At 43.3% G+C, this 22,844-nt stretch overlaps 1 long non-coding RNA gene across 2 annotated transcripts; it reads right to left on the bottom strand.

Annotated features, from left to right (window-relative positions):
- Positions 1-2,264: 2,264 nt before the first annotated feature.
- Positions 2,265-5,366, bottom strand: LOC147571726 (uncharacterized). 2 transcript variants are annotated; one of them, XR_015247104.1, is made up of 5 exons: positions 5,141-5,364; positions 4,263-4,298; positions 4,113-4,180; positions 3,894-3,988; positions 2,266-2,589 (listed from the first exon to the last, which is right to left on the bottom strand). It is a non-coding gene; the product is annotated as an uncharacterized LOC147571726 (long non-coding RNA). The 2 variants fall into 2 exon arrangements; XR_015247103.1 differs by having other exon boundaries at positions 2,265-2,589; positions 3,894-4,180; positions 5,141-5,366.
- Positions 5,367-22,844: the final 17,478 nt, after the last annotated feature.

Genomic DNA, 22,844 nt, shown 5'->3' on the forward strand with positions numbered 1-22,844 from the left:
ATTGGTATCACTCACGGGGGTGACACCAGCTCCTGGATCTGCTAACGGCCCTGGATGGGATGGACATTTACTCTGATTTGAGTAGACTGTTGGGGGATTAAAAACAAAACAAAACAAAACAAAACAAAAAAACCCTCCTCACATTCCTCACACAACTTAAACTCTTTGCTCCAGTCAGATCACAAATCACATGCAGAGGGTGTGCCTCATCCCTCAGGTGATCCCCAAGAAGTGGAAGACCCATCCTGTAAACCCTGACGAAGACCTGTAAAAGCCTTGATTCAGATGTTTTCATCACTCATCAAACAATGATGGATGGCTGGGGCTCGAGTACATGGATATACATTAGGCTGTGCCTCATGCCTCACAGAGCCCAGCCCGTGGGCAGGGCATTTCTAATGAACCGCTATGTCTGCTTTTCTGCATACAGCCCCATTCCTTATCCACGAGAGACACCTGTACCAACACAGAGTGGAGGAAATGACAGAAAGATGATATGTCGATCATGAAACACAAGGAATGTGGTAATGGCGGCAGACACATTCCCCTTGCATCATAATGGTCTGTGGTACCACCTCTGCACCTTGGCCAAAGACCTAACACCAACAAAAATGAGTGTGCTTTACAAGTCAACTCATACCGCTCAGATCATCTTACCAAGTGTTGCTGGTGGAGGGTTCGGAGTGACCCCAGGGCCACCAAGGTTCAGGAGGTGGATGTGCTGAATAGCCCATGGGGGTGCGTCTAGGGTCCTTGTCTGCAGAATCTTCCAGTTAATGGAGGAAGTCCCCATGGATCCACACTGTCCTGCAGAACAGAAGTGACAGCTATGTGCATATGCCAGACAAGAGAACCAATACCCAAAGCAGCTGTAACCCAGAGAAGAACATGTCAGCACCTGCCACCTTCTCTGCCAACAGGATCCAAGAGTGTAGCATCAGTACCTGAAAACTCTGTCCCTGCCACTGGATACCACCTACAGCTTGGGGTAGTAGATGCAAGAGGTGGAACTGCTGTCACCACACATCACTGCCCATGTCTGCGGAAGTAAAATGGCAAGGGTCCCGTCCTAGAGGGTTAACAGAAGTAATTACATAGTAATGAAGCAGCATTCTCCAGACAGGCAGGCATCTATGTCCCAGTTCACCCTGCATCCGTCCTCTGCAGTGACTCCTGATGCTCTGTTTTTGATATATTAGGAACACAACAAATTGAGTGCGAATAAATGGCTCATATTCTGCTCGTGGAATCACAGCCACTCCTGACGAAAAGTTCTGCAGCCGGACCCTCACTTTGCCTCCTCTGCTCCTCTCCCTGAAAAGAGTCTTCCCTCTTGAAGTGTTGTCAAAGGCCTCTGAGACCTCTGGGGAGTGGAGGATGCCTGGGATCTTGCAGGGGAATGAGAGTCTTCTGTAAGGAACAAGTGACTTGTGGTGAATGTCTCCAAAGCTCAGATGTGTTCATCTTAATTCATAGGGAATTCTGATTTTAAGCATACTACAGGACACAGAGTAATTAAGTCCTACAGAGAACAAGAGGTAAAAATTCACATGACAGAATTAATTCAAGTGTGTTTTGATTTCTGGTATAAAACTCCTGGGATGTGTCATGAGACTGTATCAGCTCTAACAGTGACTGGGGACACAACCAGAAACTGCTCATATGAACACAATCGAAGGACACAATGTTCAGGTTATTTTTACCTAAGGTATAGCTGGAAGGATTCCAGACAACTCATTTACCAACAAAGACGGGAAGGTGATGAGTGATGATAATGACTTTGTCTAAGACCACTCTGAATCGCACAGGGCACAGGGACACCTGGGTGGCTCAGTCGGTTGAGTGACTGACTTCAGCTCAGTTCATGATCTCAAGGTTTGTGAGTTCAAGCCCCGCGTTGGGCTCTGTGCTGATAGGTTAGAGCCTGGAGCCTGCTTCTGATTCTGTGTCTCCCTCTCTCTCTGCTCCTTCCCCACTCGTGCTCTGTCTCTCTCTGTCTCAGAAATAAATAAATATTAAAAAAATTTTTAAATTGCACAGGGCTCAAAATAAAAAGTTGGAGTAATGATGGGGTTTTGCATTTTTCAATTTTAAACAATACAGTAGACTTTCTAGCAGGTTAATCTCCTAGCCAGAATCAAGAAAGGAAGACACAGCAGCCACACTGTTCCCACAGAGTTGAGGTCTGGCAGGGGTGACCCAGGCCAGGAGACGTCTGTTTGGAATATGGGGTCATCCTCCTCTCGTCATTTCCAGAAACACATGGTAAAGTTTTAGGGTACTCAGCCTCTAAGCCCTTTGGGCTTCTAAACTTACCACAAAAAGATGACAGGCTGAAAATAGAGAAGCTTGTAGGCTCCTAGGTTAAGAGTGTGCATTTGGAAAACAAATAACAAGCAGGCATATCACACAACACACAAAACGAGACTAGGCCAGGAGAGCGTGCTGTACAGACAGATGAGGGTTTCCCGAAAGTGTTACGACTGAGAATGGTCCCAGGATTTACCTTGTCCTTGTCTGCATTCTTTGTACAGTCAGAGCTGCTGTAACTCACAGAGGTTGCACCAGTTTCTGGATCTGCTAAGGACCCTGGAAGGGATAGAGGTTTATTCTACTTTAGTGGACTGTGTGAAATTAAAAGAAGCCCTCACCTCATTCCTCCAATATCTTAAACTGTTCCCTACACACAGGTCCTTGGCCAGAGGCAGAGGGTATCCCACATGCCTCAGGTGACCCCCAAGGATAAGGGGGAGAACCATCCCCTCACCTTGATAAAGACCTCACCGTGCCCTAGTTCATGTTTTTCGCAATTAATCAAATAACTGTAGACAGGTCAGGCTCAACTAGCAATCTAGAAGTCATCACCTAAACAGAGGTTTCTCAGTATACATTATGGGAAATCACCATTTCATTACAGATTAAGAATAAAAATAAGGATGCCTGGGTGGCTCAGTCAGTTAATCATCTGACTCTTGATTTTGGCTCAGGTCATGATCTCACAGCTTGTGAGTTCGAGCCCTGCATCCGGCTCCACCCTGACGGTGTTGAGATTCTCTCTCCCCGCCTCTCTCTCTGCTCCTCACAGACGCGCGCACATACACACACACACACACACACACACACACACACACACTCTCTCTCTCTCTCTCTCTCTCTCTCTCTCTCTCTCTCTTTCTCTCTCTCTCTCAAAATAAATGAGCTTTAAAAAAGGGTAAATGGAGAATACTGATTGGGGTGTATCATCAGGGAATGCTCAACCTGGGTATGTTTCTTCAGGCTCCAGGTGGATTGTTCAGTCTTTTCGCTTATCTATAAGCTGCCTTCTACATTGGAAATTATTATATAACTATATCTGAATAGAAATGTACTTATACTAATATATAAACGAGAAAAGAAAAACGATGGGTATTTAGCAGTGAAGCTGCAGACTTGCCCTGATAACATCAGAGGACAAAGCTATATGGAGCCTGAATTTAGGAACGTAGGGCTATGGTTCAAGAAAAAAATAAAATAAAAATGACAACGTTAAAAATAGTAACGAAATGAACTTCTCCTCAAACAAAACTAAAATAAAGTCTTCACATTGCGTCAAGGTGGGAAGAAAGCTAAGGCCCATGTCCCATCATCCCCTCCAGGCTCCTCTCTTTAGCTAGGGGATGCTGGAGGAGGTGGGAGGGTCCGCAGTCAGGGGAGGGGCCTGAGCTCCACCAGTCACAGGGACAGGTGCTCCGCTGGCTGGGGCACCAGAGGAGAACACCCTCCTGTCACCCCTTCAGACCACCTGCTGTCTTTAGGTAGTAATTGTGGTTCTGTCCAGGACACACGATGATCACCCACAGGAAAAGGCTTTGCCGCAGAAATTAGGCTGCTGCACATCACCATCTGCTCCTTACCTCTCCTCGGAGGGTTCTGCGTCTCTGGACTTCCAGGCATTGGTCTCTGCCTCCTGTATCCCTCAAGCAGCCTCTTTCCTTCCATCCCATCCAGTCTTGGATACAGAAAAAGAATGGACTTCTATAAGAGTTGCAATGCCACGTCCTCTGACTAGACACTAAACAACACAGCTGTCATCCCTCAAAACACCCATAAAAACTCATGTCACGCTCCCACACCTGTGTTTCAAGCGGGCGACCTCCCGGCTCTGCTCTTCCATTTCCCTCTCCCAGATCTGAGGCTTGACCTGGGGGAGAAAAACACATCCACCTTCAGTCGTGCCAGACTGTGTGCCAAAGAGGGAGAGGAGGAAAAAAGGAAACACTTACCCAGTTGTCCTGAGCATTCTTCTCATGAACTGCGATCTGAAAAGCAACAATGAAAAGTCCATGTTTAGGAATTCCAAGGGCCACTACACTCACCCACATGAGGTACTAAGGGTTCAATATGTCAGGCAGAGCTTAGGGTCCCTGGTGTCTGAAGGTGAGTTCTGCCTGCTGAAGCTGTTCTTGTCTTTGTCCATTTTGTTGCCTGTGAGTTATAGTTGCTTTTGTCAGATAAGGCCCAATATTGGGTATGATTTTCAATAATCTGCCCATGTTCTCATCATCCTCCTATGTGTCCCTTAATACAATTTTACACATGAAACACTTTTCACATGATTGTAAATGTACAATAGGATCAAAACTGTTGTTCCATCCTTTCCTAACTCATTCCATGACTGTAGGGTTCAGAGTTCACATAATTCCTTCCCCCTTTCAATTGTGCCCTAATTCATCATGTGACAAGTGTCTTTCATCATAAAGCTCTTTCGTCCTTTCACTTAGATCTTCACCACGTTTCCTAGGGTTGCAAAGACCAGGGCCATGAAATGGCACTACCATGTTGATGGTATGATTCATTCTAAGACACACTGCTTTCCTACAGATTATGATACTTGACACCACCCCCAGGAACGTTGGCATGGATGAAGTTTCCACACAGTCTGGCCATTGCTTGAAATCTGGAAATGTTGATGAAGTTAATTGTTTTGTTCTTTCTAAATCTTACCTTTTTATCTGTTAATAATCTATGCATATGTCCTCTGAAGTTTTGTTTATATTAGTATGTTGAGTCTAAACATAGACTTTTAACCTTGTAAAAAGGTTAGAAACAAAAAAAATGAAGAGAGGTTCATGAGCTGCTGGTAATTAGTAGCTGAACTCACTTGTACTTGTTTATTTCTTTCATAGCTATTTTCACATTTTCCCTGCAGCTGCCAGCTGATTCTTCTTTGCCGCCAGTTCACACTGTGTCATTTTCAGCTTCCTAAGATGGGAAAGACATATACACAGTCCAGGAGCCAAGGTCCACAAATTCTGCCTTTTTACCTCCCAGCACTCTTGAAGGCCTAGATGCAAATATCCCTTCCCCCACCTCACCCATAAATGCACGGACTGACAACACAGTGAGAGAAATGAACTGAACACCCCATTTAAGTTAAACAAAATTAAGCCTCTGCCTGCTGCCATGTCTCTGCTCTCAGACCTGTTTCCTCTCCTTCATCATAAAGTCATCAAATAACATTGCACTTTGTGCCTTCCCAGAGCTGGTCTTTTGTTTGAAATGGTGAAGGCTCATTTTAGTTCAGCATGAAAAACCGTGTCTGACCAACCATACCCATTAGGATGAAGCAAGGGATCATCACTAGTCTCAGACCTCCATGGGGAGCCCTGATTCTCAGTCCAGAAGTTGTACCCTGACACAGACAATCACCTTGAAAGACGACCTGCCAGGTATGGCTTCCCCAACATTGCAGCTCCCTCCCAGACATCGCTAGAGCCAGGAGTACAACCCCTGTGTCCACCTTCACATATCCTGGTGGAGGAAAAGGCCAATCTTAGAGCAGCAACATCTCCTGAAGTAGAACCTGATATGAACTGTCACACAGTCTGGGTTTATCTCCAGGAAACAGATTTCAGATGGAAAACTATCAACTTCATGGAGCCAATGTACTTGAACAAGACTCAGTTCATTGACAGTGAAGGCAGCAAAGGGAAATGCTTAGAAAGGCTGGCTTGCTGTGTTGCCCTCAGACTATTTTGTTCATGGTGTTGCTTTAAAGGGTTTCAACTTGGTAATGGATGTATTCAAGAGTCACATGCAAAATTGAAAGACTCCTAGAAACTGACACCAAACCTCTAGACAGAGAAAGGCACATGCATTTCCTTCCGGCATCTCAGGCAGTCCTTCAACAAATGCTTTCTGGAGTGGCTGGAATGTAGTGGTTCTGTTGTAAGGGATTGAAAATAGAAAGGTGGCCAGGGTGCTGTACGTGCTTCCCAAAAGAGCTTAGAAATGATAAAAACAAGATGCCAGTGAGACAGAGCAGGCTCCACCCCAGGTGTGGGAAGGACTAACAGAAGCTGAGTCTCCAGGGAAGAGAAGGAAGTATTTCCTTTTCAATGTGAATGAGGGACTCTAAAGGCCCTGATCTCCTCCTGAGAACAAAAGGAAATACTGTACAAAGGAGGAAACATGTGAGCGAGTGCACCAAATTTCTAATGACCCCATGAAGACACATGTGACCAAGATGGAGAAGAAGGAATCCCAGGACAAAGCCAGCCTGGCAGTGGGAACCAATCTCCCCAGGACTCATGAATGAACTTGGGGACAGACAACTGAACTGCAAAATAGGTGAACAACTTTATGGGCACGGACTTAGAAAGAAACGTGTAGTTCAGAGGCGGCCAGCAAAGATGAGCCCTAGTGAAGCTGTGGGCTTTGGTGAAGACTCAGAGCAGTTACACTTAAAAAATCAGGGGACATGAAATAACTCAGCTTCCTTAGGAATTGGGCCTGCTGTGAACAATCTCACTAGCAGAATTGATGCAGGGATCCAGTACTACTGGCACCCCTACCCACTTTCCAGAAATAAATTTCTATTATTTCTGCATCAAGATAATTAATTTTTTCCCTACACATTCTTGACCTATGTCTGGTCCTGACCAAAAATGACCTAATTCCTGGATGACAAGACAACGTGATGGGACTGAAACCCATGCGCCAATGGAAATGGATCCCAAGCAGATCCAGACATCAATGTTATTAATGCTGATACCTTCCCTCTTCCACCCCAAATACATGACACAATGTGTGACAAGCACTTAGGACAGAAAGGAAAATGCGGGTGACAGAAAGCAAGGTAAGAAGGACAGGCACAATTCTGAATGCATTTGGCAAAAATACTCTGGACCCAGTTCCAAAAGAAATTTAATTATCTCTACTGACTGCCACATTCATTCATACAACAGTACTTGTGATAGTTCTCACATGAACACTTTACTCTTCTATAGCCACTCTTCTTCCTTCACAGAATTCTTCAAGGATGCCTGCTTTGTCCTTCAGCTGTTTGACTTTTCCTTCTTTGGTTGCTTTCACAGACCTCAATGCATTACACTTGTCTTCCAGGGCCTTTTTATTTTCTGTACAAACATGGATTTGCTTTCTAAGTGTGCACATGACCTGAGACTTGTTTTTGGTGAGATAGGAAAAGGGCAAGAACCGTGAAGGCAGGAAGGCACTCTTTCCCTTTCCAATGCAAAGTCATTGTCACCAATATGGGGATTTCTCCGCAACAGACAGCATACTTTCCAGTTGACAGTTATTGGACCTCAAGACTCTCAACTCTACATGCTCGAATTCACCATTTTCATCTTGCATTTTTAAGTAAGACAGATAAGAGAAAAACACTTTCCATAAGTAATGATTGCACAAAAATTTGAGTGCACCTAACACAACAGGATTGTGCATTGCAATAAACAAAGACCTTGAGGCATAAATATAACTAGGAGAAGATAAAGATGGTGGGAAATAGTTCACGTCAGATAGCTTATAAATTGTTTTCTTGTTGGAATATATATATTTATGTACATATGTATGTGTGTGTGTGTGTGCACACACACACACACTTTTTCCCCATTCATGTTGAAAATTCACTGTTCAGCATTACGAAATGAAGAGACTATGACGCACCTGAGTGGTTCAGTCAGTTGAGTGTCAGACTCTTGATTTCAGGTCAGGTCATGACTCCAGGATCATGGGATCTAGCCCTGTGTTCGGCTCCACGATGAGTGTGCATCCTGCTTAAGATCCTCTCTCTTTCCCTCTGCCTCTCTCTCCCACTTGCATGCCCTCTCTCAGTAATAATAATAATAATAATAATAATAATAATAATAATATAATTTAAAAATTTTTTTAAAAAAAAGGAAGGGACTATACACTTCAGCTGTTGCCCTTTATCTCTCAACTATCTTTGAGAATTTTCTATATATCTTAGAGGGCAGAGCTGAATGATGTGATAATTAGTTGTGAACATAAAAGATAAGTTCTAGTCCTTGAAATGGCAAAAGTCATCATGGTGGTCATAGTGAAATTCCAGGTCCCTGCACAGGAGGTTGGACTCCCAGAGGCCCGCTCTCTACTGTGGTAAATGGCAAGCTAATCGCTGTGCTCACCTCACCCAATGAAAAAACTCTCCAAAGCCAAATTACAGTAAAACTCAGCAGCCAAGTCTTAGCACTTCCTGATTCTTCACATTCCTCTCTCTCTCTGAGATAGCAAGGTAGCATGTACACTTTGAAGGGTATTCTTTAAATTTTCATTAAAGTGCTCAACTTTTTTGATGTTCTCCTTTAACAAACCCTGTTGAATGAGTAATAATAATTCATTATTTTACTTGTGTTTTTAGAATGCAATCTAGGCAAAGAAGGGATTCTTACCTTCCATTTAAGAGCTTCATCAGAGAGAAACTTCCGTTCTCTCTTAGTTTCCTGAAGATGTTTCTTTAAATCATTGTTTTACAAAACATGGAAAAGGAATCAGAATTCAAAAAAAAAAAAAAAAACATAATGCTAGATAAACCTGTTTACTAATGTGTGACTCCTTTCACAAATAGAGAGGTAGCTCTTTACATTTGTGAAGCTTGTCTTCAATTGGGACTGTTTATAGAACACATGAAATAGGTCAGTAGGATGCTCTACCAGAGTGGAAGTAACCAAAATGAAATCACACAAAATATTTGAAAGGGCAATGCTACCTTCTATTCCCAAGTGGATATATCTTCAGCAAGTTCTTTGTTTTCTTTCTTAAAATTATTGATCTTCGTGGTTGTTTGCTGTAAACTAACTAAAAGGAGATAAAAACAATTTCTGAGGTTGTTACCAAACCAGTTATATCGAATAATCCCAGCGTTTTAGCCGCACAGACACATAACCTGACAGGTGGGTGTAACTAACAGTTTAGCTTTCCCGTGTGTCTGAAGAAATCAAGTTTCAGCAGCATTTTAAAGCGAAGAAAGCCTATTTCAATGAGATTCCTATTTAAAATATTGTCCAAAATGGAGAAATGCAATAAAATATCTTCTGCTAATTTCTCTCTTATCTGGAAGCACCCTTCTTGGAAAATTCAGTCCCTTTAAATAGTCACCACCAGAGATGAAACAGAAAAATCAAATCCTATCAACTTACATTTCTCTCCTCCAAGTATTAAGGTACACAGAGAGGTCCCAGCAAATAAAGGAACAAACAAAAACAAAAAAAACCTCATTTAGTCTGGATTTGAGCCACTCACACCCCCAGGTGCTATTTGGAATTCCACGCAAAGAAAGCTCAAACTGCTGCTGACTGACTACTCAAAGGTCTTGGATGACTTCCTCCTGCTCACAGATTGCCTTTCATGAACCCTAGGCCAGGAGCCCTGGAGGACAAGGTCTTTGGAATCAAACATACGGGTACCATCTCAGCTTTACACTTAGTGGCTGAAGGATCTGGATTAATGGCAATTCCAAGAAGACAAACTTTTTTCATCCCGACGTGCGAGTATTACCCTCCAACCTTAAAGGAATATTATTCAACACACAGGAAGCACCCAATTACAGGTGGATAGCACACGTAAGCTCTAGAACAGACTCCTCTAACAGGGATTAATTCTCTTATCTGACCACAGAGTGCAAACTTCTATTGGCCGGCCCACTGTGAGAGCTCTCATGCCCTGAGATCACTCTTCTCCCCACCACCACCACTGCATTCAAAGGGATGAACACCAGCCTTTGAGGGCTCCTTACGTGTCGGGCAGCCACCCTGGCTCTCAACAGACAGCACCACAGCATCACCACAGTCTATGGAGCCCATGCAGAGTACATTTCCCCCATTTGTGTCACATTCACTTCTCATTCTTCCCTGGCATGGACGGCTCCTTGCACCTCAGACTCAAAACCTTGGTTTAAACCTCTCTTGTGACACACACCCTGCCTGGCAATATCTGTCTTCTTCTCTAAGCTTAGGCTTCTTGATAGATTCAAAAAGGGTTTTCTTATCTTCACATTTCAGCAAGAGCCGGGTCATGGCAAAGTGCTCACTCCACACCTCAGGCTCATATCATCACGTGTTTCCTAACCATTTCTAGGTAAAATTACACTCATTTCATTCCCTCTACTTTGGTGATGTGTTCCTCCTCGTGATCTCTTATCTTAAGGGATGGCAACTCCCCTCCACATTGTCACTTAGGCCCCAAACAGGGAAGAGAAAGATTTTCAAGAGTTAACATGCCAATTAGACATCAGAAATCACCATATGTATCCCTAGTTGAATGAAAATGCACATCAAGGGGTGCCTGGGTGGCTCAGTTGGTTGAGTGTCCAGCTCTGGGTCAGGCCATGATCCCATGTTTTGTGGGTTCTGCCCTCACATCGGGCTCTGTGGTAACAGCTGGGAGCCTGGAGCCCACCTTGGAGTCTGTGTCTCCTTCTTTCTGTCCCTCCCCCACTCGCACTTTGTCTCTCTTCCTCAAAAAGAAACAAACATGAGAAAAACCCACATCAAACACCAGTACTGAGAAAATATTACAAAGAAAACTAAAGCTTGAATTCTTACCTTGATATTCTCGAGGTTCTAAGAGAGGAAGAAACAAAATTAAGTTTGCTGTCAAAACATATTGTTAGTAAAAAACCCAGTGTTCATGATACATACTAAAATAATACTCCAATGAAATCACAATAATCATTTAATTTTGCCTAATGAATTCACAGGATTAAAAAATAGGAAAAAATTAGAATTTCCTATTTAAGTCATGATACTTCACAAACATTTCCGTTAAAACGCACAATGTATATAGCTTATTTTTTTTTTAATTTTTTTTCAACGTTTATTTATTTTTGGGACAGAGAGAGACAGAGCATGAACGGGTGAGGGGCAGAGAGAGAGGGAGACACAGAATCGGAAACAGGCTCCAGGCTCTGAGCCATCAGCCCAGAGCCTGACGCGGGGCTCGAACTCACGGACCGCGAGATCGTGACCTGGCTGAAGTCGGACGCTTAACCGACTGCGCCACCCAGGCGCCCCTATATAGCTTATTTTTGACCCCCAAATCGATTTACATTTTCCTAAATGAACATTGAACCTATGCAATTTTGAAAATTGATAATGCAGACATTTTTTAAAAATGCACTAAATCGTCATTTCCCTGACTTTTTCTTTTTAAACCCAGGTTCCACACTGAAGTTTAAAACTGGGATTATTTTTAAATCCTGAAATAAAGAAAAAAGGAAGGAGGAAGGAAGGAAGGAAGGAAGGTAGGAAGGTAGGCAGGCAAATTCTAATATTTTTCAAGTAGTTAACATAAATTAAGTATTTATAAACCAGGTTAAAATAGAAAACTCAATAATATTAAACATAAGAAGTCAATGACTTCTGTTGTACATTCGTAAAGTATCTAAAGAAACTCCTTTGGAATATCTCCAAAAATATGCCCAAAATTTATGCAAGAATGGGAGAAAGTAACAATAAAAAATGTACTAGAGATACAACTGATAATGTTATATGGATAGGTGTTTACAGATAGGGACTTAGAGGAGTAGTGACTATTATAAACTTGGGATTGTTATTCCCCCCAAAATATACTTCTAGTTCACTTTCTAAAAACATTGAGGTTTTCTTTCAATGTTTACTTTGATTCTGAATCACAGCTCGAAGTGTCAGATTTCTGAAGTAAATAAAGATTTGCCTAATCAGGTGATCTTCTCTATGCTGATGACATCTAGGAGATTTTAAGTTCCTTGAATACACAGCTCCAAGTAGCCAATGAAAGGAATTCACATTCCTATTTCACAGTATTGCACCTAAATCAATCAATAAGAACTATGAAAATTATTTCTAAAAGAATGCTAAAGTCCTGGATATGGCCCCCAAAAGAACACATATCATTTTACAAAAACTAGACTAACCAGCACTGTAGGAGCAAATACACCCACAATGCAATTCACACGAATTCACATACGAAGCTTTAATTTTGTGCGAATGAACCACTCTAGAAAGTAGCCTCCAAAATGTGTAACATTTGTTTCTTCAGCTCTCAGAAGTGAGGTCACTAAAATGCGTGCTGGTGGGAAATGTACATGTCTTTGAGTGGCCACTGTCTGAAAGAGAGCAGGGGCTGTCAGCACAATGATCATGGGTTATCGAAGACACAAAAGACAAGCCATACTGGCATGAATGTAAACATCCTCCCTCGTGGGTATTCTTGAAACATCTGGCAACTGTCTGGCTGCTGATATTCATAGTTGACTTTTTTTTTTTTTTGAAATTATTGTCAAGTTACCGAACATAGAGTGTATATAGCGTGCTCTTTGTTTTGGGGGCAGATTCCGTGATTCATCGTTTACATACAACACCCAGTGCTCATCCCAACAAGTGCCCTCCTCGATGCCCATCACTCATTTCCCCCCACCCCCGCATCAACCCTCAGTTCTCTGCATTCAAGAGTCTCTTATACTTTGCCTTCCCTTCTATTCAAAACTACATTTTCCCCTTCCCTCCCCCCATGGTCCTCCATTAAGTTTCTCAAGTTCCACATATGAGTGAAAATGTACGATATCTTTTTCTGACTGACTTATTTCACTTGACATAATACACTCCAGTTCCACCCACATTGTTACAAATGGCAGGATTTTATTCTTTGTCAATGCCAACTAGTATTCCATTGTATATATATACCACATCTTCTTTATTCATCAGTTGATGGACATTTAGGCTCTTTCCATAATTTGTTGAAATTATTATTGAAAGTGCTGCTATACATGTGCCCCTATGAATCAGCACAGGGAGGAGAGCATTTTAAGAGAAATAGTTCATTAGCTTCTCTCCTGGGAGCCCTGGGACAACACCCAGATGGTTGACGGCCCCAGGTGTTCTGGGCAGGGAGGGCCTAGCAGGTGGCCAGGGTCACCCCAGTTATAAGTGGAGCAGAGAGCAGGGAAAGATGCAGCAGTGAAAGTTGGGGGCCTTGAAAAGGTGAGATGATTCATGGAGGCGAGGTAGTGTCCCCAAAGCCAGTGTCAGCTTCCCATCTGGGGAGCCCTTTGTGGCTCCTAGGGGCAGGACCAGGAGCCAAGAGTTTGAGATCCAGCTGTGCTGCTTATCAGCTGTGTGACCTAGACTGGTTTGCTTCAGTAAAATGGTGTCCTTCCATGTACATGCCTGTGTCCATAACTGTGGTGAGGACGAGAGAAAGCCATGTACTGAGCACCTGTGCACATTAACCTCACCATCTACGGGGATGCAGGATCATCAAGCCCAATGGTCAAGAATGAATTCTTGTTACGTTTTATGGTGCGAAGAGGTGTTTTCATTTCAGCATGGGGACAGGACCGGTTGGAAGGAAGAGCTGCACTGGGAAAGTGAGGAGCAATTAACTGTATACTTTTAAGTTTGGGGGTGGAGAGGCTAGAGGTAACCTATCTCTAAAGGGATTTGTGCATGTTAAAGAAGACTCATGGGATCCTGGAGGTCTGGCTGTTGTGAAGACAGGGTTGCTTTCAGTCTCTAGCCAATCATCAATATTTAGTGCCATTAGTGCCTTGAGCAGGGTCTCACTCTGCATGTCTCAGAGATTTTTCAGTGTGCTGCAGATTGTGAGAGAATTTAATCTTGACTATGATTCTCTTGCCTTTGTGCTCCTCCTCATTTCCCCCATGAATAATTTTTTAAGTTTCTTTACTTTGAGAGAAATATAGAGTGAGCAGGGGAGGGGCAGAGAGGGAGGGAGAGAGAGAATCCCAAGCAGCATCCACTCTCATATTGCTGAGCCCGATGTGGGGTTGAACTCACAAGCCATGAGATCATGACCTCAGCTGAACTCAAGTGTCAGAGTCTTAACTGACTGAGAGACCCAGGCACCTCGCCCCCCGCCACCCCCTGAACAATTCTGAACCTTAAATCTTTAAGGTTGTTGAAGGCAGGGGGAAGGCCTCATCTTCTGTAACTTCTTCTTGCCGAATAGAGATGTAGAGATGTCCCTACGTCATGGGTCAACATTGATTAGTCAGGAATGTATAGGGGAATTAGGAAAAGTGGAGGCAGCTGAGTCCAATGTGGATCCCAAAGAAGTATGTGTGTGGTGGTAAGGACCATTTGTCAACCTGAAGTTATTGTAGTGATGGAGTCTTGGCACCAAGCAGAGAAACTTTGGAAAAGGCAACGTATGAGTATTAATATGGCTATAAGAATGAGAAGTCCAACAAAGAGACCCTTTATAGTTGACCCCAGTCGTCCTGAGAAGCAGGGCTTAACCAGTCTTTTAAAGAGAGGGAAGTATTTTTGCATAGCCTTAATTTGAGTACACATGTCAGTTGGTAACCCTGCCATAATTCTGGAGTAATATTTCTGGATAACCTGGAGTGCATACATAGCACTCTGCTTTCATGAAGCATAGGTGCCTCCTTGGGCTGCAGTTAAGATACCAAGGGCCATTCTGTTTTGGAGGGCCACTTTTTAAACTGAGCTGCGTCTGTTTAAAGATGAATAGTTTATGCTTGGCTAAAGCCTCTATTTGTAATTTTATATCAATAGAGGTGGCCCCTGGGGCATATATGGCTAAGGGATCAAACCATCAAGAAGCCCTCTTTGTTTGATGTCTAACTTCAACAATATCCTAATTATGAGGAATCATGGGCAAGTGGGAGAAAACTTGTCCGAGCCAGGCCAGAAGCCAAGCCAAATACTTGCCATCACACATGCCTGCAATACCTGTAGGTGTGGGTGAATTCCTCTTCTCAAGGTCCCCCAAATATCCTGAGGTCCCTGTACCTCCTGGGAAGTGATATTCCTGACTCTCCTGGTAAGGCTGCTGGGAAACCTGTAAGCAAGGTATCAGGCCAACAGTTCCAAAGGGCTTTCCTGGCTTCCTTTTCATTTCTTTAAATGTGTGTTTATTTTGGAGAGAGAAAGAGAGAGGGGGATGAGTGGGGGAGGGTCAGAGAGAGGGTGACAAAGGATCTTAGCAGGCTTTGTGCTATCAGTGCAGAGTCTGATACGGGGCTCGAACTCACGAACTATGAGGTCACGACCTGAGCTGAAGTCAGACGCTTAACTGACTGTGCCATCCAGGCGTCCCCTGGCTTTATGTTTCATAAAGGCAACCTCAGTTCCTTAAAGCTGTATGGTCATATCTGAGTCTATGTATGTCCCTCTGAAATATGACATTCCAGTCAAAGCTTTGGTAAAATAACCAATACTTTCAATAGTGTCCTGTTACAAGGAGAACAGATTCTTAGTGAACTTAGGAAAACAACTGTAATTACCTTGTAAGAAAGAACTTTTGAATTTCAGAAGGTTGAGGTAGAGAGGAAAGTTAGATGCATCATTGTTCACAAATGAATGTTTTACCATGTTTCTGTAAGTCATAGAGACTCCTGTTAAGAGAGTTTCCTTAATCTGGCAGAGCAAACATCAGAGAACAAGTAACATTTCCAACAAGAGTCACGAAAATTATAATCATTTTCTTCAGTTCATTTAGTTCCATGTTACTAATTCTTGCTCAGTTTGAATGTAGCTTTCGTTAGTTCTGGAAATTCTTACCCATTGCAGCTTTATGATTTTTTTAAGTTTACTTATTTGTTTGAGAGAGACAGAGGCAGCATGAGAGGGGAAGGGAGAGGGAGAAGGAGAATCCCAAGCAGGCTCCACACTGTCAGTGTAGAGCCCGACAAGGGGCTCAGTCTCATAAACCATGAGATGGTGACCTGAGCCAAAATCAAGAGTCTGATGCTTAACTGACTGAGTCACTCAGGTACCCCAGTTTTATGATTTTAAAGCTATCAAAAACCTGCATTTGTTTAAAAAGAAGTCCTTTGCATGAATTTGCTTGAAGATGAAACACATTTTGCAAATGACAAAAGACCATAATACAGCTGACAAGAAAATTCAGTTATTTCTGTGACATAGAACACTTCGATAATCAGAATATCAAGGGATATTAAAACTTCAGGAATTTCATATCTATATCTGTCTCTATCTATCTTTGTCCTTATATGAACCGTTATAGCATTGGCCCAAGCAATACAAGCTTAAGTTTATCGTTATTTGTTTGTGCATTCCAAGTATCTTAACATACCAAATAAACAAGCCTACTTGGTCAAAAAAGACTTCATTTACTATTTAAATCTTGGGAAAGTTTTAATGTACATGCCTAAATAGGATTATGGATCATTATAAAACTTAAAACTTATTTATTTAACCAAGGTGACAAGAGATTCCAAAGGCCAATAGATAGGGTACTATACTTGTTAGTAAAACTTAGCTCCTTTAACATTGTGAAGTTTTAACTTTCTTAACAAACCAAAGACCTGCTGAAGGCAAAACAGGGAACCTTTGGTTTTCTGGGCAAGCAAAACAAAAGAGAAAACAAGATTTATGTTTTCTTACCAAGTGCAAACTAACAATCCAAGAAAACGTCTTTTTTTAGCAGAGAGAAAGAAGAATTGTAATCTTCTAACAGTGTACCTCTAGAATCCATTCATTTTGGGGTGCCTGCGGAGCGCAGTTGCTTGAGCATCCCACTCTTGATTTTGGCTCAGGTCATGGGATCAAACCCCGAGTCAGGCTATGCGCTAAGCGTGGAGCCTGCTTGAGATTCTCTCTCTCTGCCCCTCCCCCATGTGTGCACATACTGTCTCTCTCAAATATGAAATAAAGAAAGTCCATTCATTTCAATGTTAGTCTGTGCTGATGACATAAAATTATTGTTCAAAGACTACCCTTCACAAACTTTCTACAACTTTCTTTCGCACTCAGATTTAGTCCCAAGCCATTTCTTTCCAAACAACCAATCTCATTTTAGGAGAAAATTACTTTCTTTTACCTCAACAAAAACGTATTCCCATTCATCACATCTTCCTTACACATCTCTTCGTTTTTTTACATGCAGAGTTACTTTCCTTATTTCCATCAGTCTTATTTACATTTAGCAGAAGAATTTTCACTCTTAGAAACCTTAGTCTCCAGTGAAAACTAAGTAGTAACCACTTGTGAACTCTTATACCAGAATTCTTCTAGATCTAAAATTCATAAAACTACATTTTATAATTAAAAAACATGTTTTTCCGTGGTACAATCTTTTAATAAAGCACAAATCATTTGGGTCCAACAGACCCATTATATCTTCAGCTTCAATGTAATAAGAAGCCAAAAGTACAAATCTACATTCAGTAATCAATGCTACAGCACTCAGTCCTATTTGGAAAAGGCCTAGATGGCCAATGGATTCAGTTCTCTTTATCATTTAACCAAAACTTTCAAGTTAAAGACTTTGAAAGCTATCTTAACCATTATCCAAGAAAACTTTGAGACAGACAAAATTCAGAATCATTTTAAGTCCTCTTTTTGCTAACAAATTGCCACAGAAATAACACAAGCTTATTTGACTTTCTGCACACCTTGGTAGAATAAAAGTTCTATATTTGATGCTGACAACTCCAAAGACACGTCCATTTTCATTAAGCCAACAAATGTCGTTTAAATAGCATGTATATTTCACCCCGGGACACTAAAATGTCAATCAGTTTGTTCCCCATTGTCAATTTTTACCTGGGGCTGTGGCTGGAACTCTGAAGTGGGAGGGGTTAAGTCCAAGAGGGTACTCTTTGCTCCTTGACAGCAAGGGTAGGAGAAGGCGTCAGAGGTACTGAGGATGTATAGGAGTCTTTAGGGGTCTATGCGGGTACCACCGCACCCCAGGTGGTACAGAAACAGGTGGAAGGGTCCTGGGGAGGCTCACCTGTCTCCCTCACTTGACCTGGCCCCATGCAACACCCCCACGCTAAGTGTACCCTGTCCCTACTCTGTGCTCCTGTCCCCATGGCCACACTACCCTGGCCACTCCCTGGAATCCAGGCCTGGACACAGCTTTCCATAAGCCACTGACACGGGGTGCCCAGCACCGGGTTGGAACCAGGAAAACACCCCCTTCCATGAAAACTTAGATGGGATAGGTCATGCCAGGGTCTGTGTATTCTGTCTGCCTGTGCTGGCCTCCAATGGAGTGCCAGAGTTATGTGGAGTGTGCGTGTGTGTGAGTGTGTGTGTCTAAATTTACGTTATGCACCTGTTCGTGGGAATTCTGTTTCTGTGAGTCTATTGACTGTGGACATGAGTTTCTTGTTATTTGGTTGTTTTCATGTTTGTCACTTGGGTTTATTTGTATGTATGTGTATCTGTGTCTGTCTCTGAATGAGTATATATCCTCTGTGCAGACCTCTGTGTCTGTGACTGTATCATCTTTATCTTCCAGGGACACGGGTCCCTGTGGTGGGAGTGTCTGTGTGTATCTGTGTTTCATGTCTGTGCGTGTATTGGTTGTGCATGTGATTCTGAGGCCCCTTTGGGTGTTCTTGATCATACCTGTGTGTGTGTGTTTTCTGTGTGTGTGTGTGTGTTTAGCGTGTGCAGAGTTTGCTTTATGGGGCTGTTACACGTGGCCCTGCGTGTGTGTGTCTGTGTGGGTGAGTGTGCTCCCCTCAGGGTGTCACTGACTATGTCTGCAGCGTGGGTCTGTGTGTGAGTCTGTCCATGAGTCCCATACCCGAGTACCCAGATGAGGCTGCGGGTGATTCCATGCCCGTGTGTCTCTGTGCTTATGGTGTCTGTTTCTTTCTGTGAGTGTGTATGTCTGTACCCCTAGGAATGAGCGGCTGCAGAGGAGACCCTTCAAGGATGAGTCCTGGGGTGGGTGAGCAGGAGACAATCTGGGCTGCCCTCAACCTGAGGCTCAGCTCCCTCTGTCCATTTTTCTCCTGTCCTCCAGTGTCCCCGCCTTGTGTTGCCACCTCAGTCCCCAAGGATGGATGGAGTGAAAGGTCAACTCACAGGACCACAGGCCAGTGGCTGGGAGGGCTCCAGGTGGAAGGAGGGCTTATTTAGTATGGGGAGGGCTCCTAGACCCTGGTGAGGATAAGGGCTTCCTGGGCCCTGGAAGAGGTGAGTGAGCGGGGGGCCCCTAGGGAGGCCCGGGGAAACAGAGCTCCTGGGCCCCATGGAAGGAATGCAGGATTGGGCACCCCAGGAAAGAGCTGGAGGAGTCCTACAGGACTCGTGAGTCCCCAAAGGGCAGATCCCTCACTCACCTGTGCTGGTGCAGGCTGGGGCCGGGAAGCAGCAGCAGCAGCATCCAGAGGCAGCAGGGGCAGTAGATCCCTGGGATGGTGGATGGAGCAGTGAGCCATGGTCTTGCAAGCAAGGGGAATCACCACGCTGGGCTGCCCTCGGCCCTTGCCCCCTGCCCCAGCCACCTCACTGTCTCTTGCCCCGGCATCACCCTCCAGCAGGGCATGGGCAAGCCAGGCAGGGATGGGCACCTGGGGCCACAGGAGTGTCTCCCATGACCTCTGTGTCCTAGCTGTTGAATGGGCATAAGGAGTCACCCAGGGCCCCTGGAACAAGGAGGGAGAATCCAGCCCTGGAATCTTCTCTGATGGGACTTGGGGAGAATTATGGAGGGAGAGCATTTAGGGCCAGTTCATTGTCAGGATAAAAGCACAACACGAGGTCACCTTGGAGGCCGAGGTCAGTGTTTTCTTACGCAGGCCACATTCGGAGCACTCACCCAGGGATTTGGAGGAAGGAGAATAACTGATATTAATGTAAAAGAACAGAAATGCTGGACCGTGGGCACTCCTGATGCTCTTACAAAACAATGCCCATCCCTCCGTCCTCATCCTCTCCATAGTGGGGAAACTGAGGCAGTCAGGGATTTGGTCAAGATCACAGAGTGGTTTCTGGGTGTTTTGCTGATTACATGTGACCAAACTCCTTTTTCCAAAGTTCACTTCTTTAATCTTGCCAGTGATGTTTTTGGGCAACTCTGGGACAAATTTCACCTGGTTGAGGATGAAGCAAACCCATCCCGAATGAGTCCTGTTGTCATTTCCTACCAATGACCCGTGCGTCGCCTTTGTCCCTGCCCAGTCCCCCAGACAGGTTGGTACCATGTGGTGGCCTCACTAGGCTCCACAAAGGATGTCACATTGTCCCGTGACCCGGTAAGCTGGATGCAGCCCTGTGACGTGCTCTGACCAGTGAAACGTGAGTGGGAGCGAAGAGTGCCACCTTGAACACAACAGTTGGGAACAGCTGTGTCTGGCCACCTCTCTGTCCATCTCTTATGGCACCTGGTAGTTACCTATGGTGGGTGCTCTTTTATCCTGGTCCCAGGAGGACCATGGTGGACATGTGGCTTGAGCAAGGAAAAGATTTCCGTTATTACAAGCCATTAAGACTTCGGGGCCATTTGTTATGCACAATAGCATCTAGCCCATCCTAACTGGGATGCATCCTCCGTTCTCCTCTCTATGAGGCAGGCAGCACAGCCTAACATTGGAAGCATGATGTCTGTTGTCAGATACATGTGAATTTGAGTTCCAGCTCCATCCTTTTATTAACCCCTACCGCAGGCAATTACTTGGAGTCTGGGAGCCTCCTTTTCTGCTCCGTAAGATGGATGGTTACATGATCTGAGGTTTGAAGGGGATTAAATGAAATAATAAAACATGTAAATCTTTGAGTCCAGGGCCTGGCCCGCACAGTGAATGCTCAGATCTTCTTTATCCATTCATCAGTTGGTGGATATTTGGGATCTTTTCATACTTTGCCTATTGTTGGTAATACTGCTATGAACATTGAGGTGCTGGTGACCCTTTGAATCAGCAGTCCTGTAGCCTTTGGATAAATACCTAGTAGTACAATTGCTGTGTCGTACGGTGGTTCTGTTTTTAATTTTTTTTTTTTTTAGGATCCTTCATACTTTTTTCCAGAGTGGGTGCACCAGTTTGCATTTCCACCAGCAGTGCAAAAGGGTTCCTTTTCTATGCATGCTCACCAACATCATTTGTTGCCTGAGTTGTTAATTTTAGCCATTCTGACAGGTGTGAGGTGGTATCTCCTTGTGGTTTGGATTTGTATTTGTCTGATGATGAGTAATGTTGAGCATCTTTTCTTCTTTCTGTTAGCCATCTGGATATCTTCTTTACAAAAGCGTCTATTCCTGTCTTTTGCCCATTTTTTCATTGCATTATTTGTTTGTTAGGTGTTGCACTTTATAAGTTTTTTATAGGTGTTGGATACTCACCTTTTTATCTGATATGTCTTTTGTAAGTATCTTTTACCATTCTGTCAGTTGCCTTTTAGTTTTGCTGATTGTTTGTTTCCCTCGCCGTTCAAAAGTGTTTACCTTGATGATGTCCCAATAGTTCGTTTTTGCTTTTGTTTCCCTTGCCTCCAGAGACGTGTTGAGTAAGAAGTTGCTGCGGCCAAGATCAAAGAGGGTTTTGCCTGCTTTCCCCTTGAGGATTTTGATGGCTTCCTGTCTTACATTAGGTCTTTCATGCATTTTGAGTTGATTTTTGTGTATGGTGTAAGAAAGTGGTGCAGGTTCATTCTTCTGCATGTCACTGTCCAGTTTTCCCAGCACCACTTGCTGAAGAGACTGTCTTCATTCCATTGGATATTCTTTCCTGCTTTGTCAAAGATTAGTTGGCCATACGTCTGTGGGTCCCTTTCTGAGTTCTCTAATCTGTTCCATTCTCTATTCTGTTCTTGGGCCAGTACCATAGTGTCTTGATGATTACAGCTTTGTAATGCAGCTAGAAATCCAGAATTGTGATGCCTCTAGCTTTGGTTTTCTTTTTCAAGATTTCTTTGGCTATTTAGAGTCTTTTCTGGTTCCATACAAATTTTATGATTGTTTGTTCTAGCTCTGTGAAGAATGCTGGTGTTACTTTGATAAGGATTGCACTGAACGTGTAGATTGCTTTGAGTATTATTGACATTTTAACAACTGTTAAATTGTTCTTCCACTCCATGGGATGGTTTTCCATTTTCTTGTGTCTTTTCAGTTTCTTTCCTAAGTTTTCTGTAGTTTTCAGTGTATCCATTTTTCACCCCTTTGGTTAGGTTTATCCCTAGGTATTTTATCTTTTTTGGTGCAAATTTAAGTGGGATCAATTCCTTGATTTCGCTTTCTGCTGCTTCATTGTTGGTGTATAGCGATGCAACTGATTTCTGTACGTTGATTTTATATCCTTCAACCTTGCTGACTTCATGTATAAGTTCTAACAGTTTTTTGATGGGGTCTTTTGGGTTTTCCACATAGATTACCATGGTGTCTACAAAGAGTGAAATTTTGACTTTCTCCTTGCCGATTTGGATGCCTTTAATTTTTTTTCGTTGCCTGACTGCTGAGGCTAGGAATTCCAACCCTCTGTAATAACAGTGATGAGAATGGACATCCTTGTGGAGTTCATGACTTTAGGGGAGAAAGCTCTCATTTTTTCCCCATTGAAGATGATATTAGCAGTGTGACCTTTATGATCTTGAGGTATGATCCTTCTATCCCTGCTTTCTTGAAAGTTTTTATTTAAAAAGGGTGCCATATTTTGTCACATGCTTTCAGGAACCTCTATTGAGAGGACCATGTGGTTCTTATCCTTTCTTTTATTAATGTCAGATATCACATTGATTAATTTGTGGATATTGAACCAGTCTTGCATCCCAGGATCAATCCCACTTGATTGTGGGGAATAATTATTTTAATGTGTTTTTGGATCT

This window comes from Puma concolor, unplaced genomic scaffold (assembly GCF_028749965.1).
Source record: "Puma concolor isolate L17-30 unplaced genomic scaffold, mPumCon1.1.hap2 unalloc_scaffold_102, whole genome shotgun sequence".
Classification (NCBI taxonomy): Eukaryota; Metazoa; Chordata; class Mammalia; order Carnivora; family Felidae; genus Puma; species Puma concolor.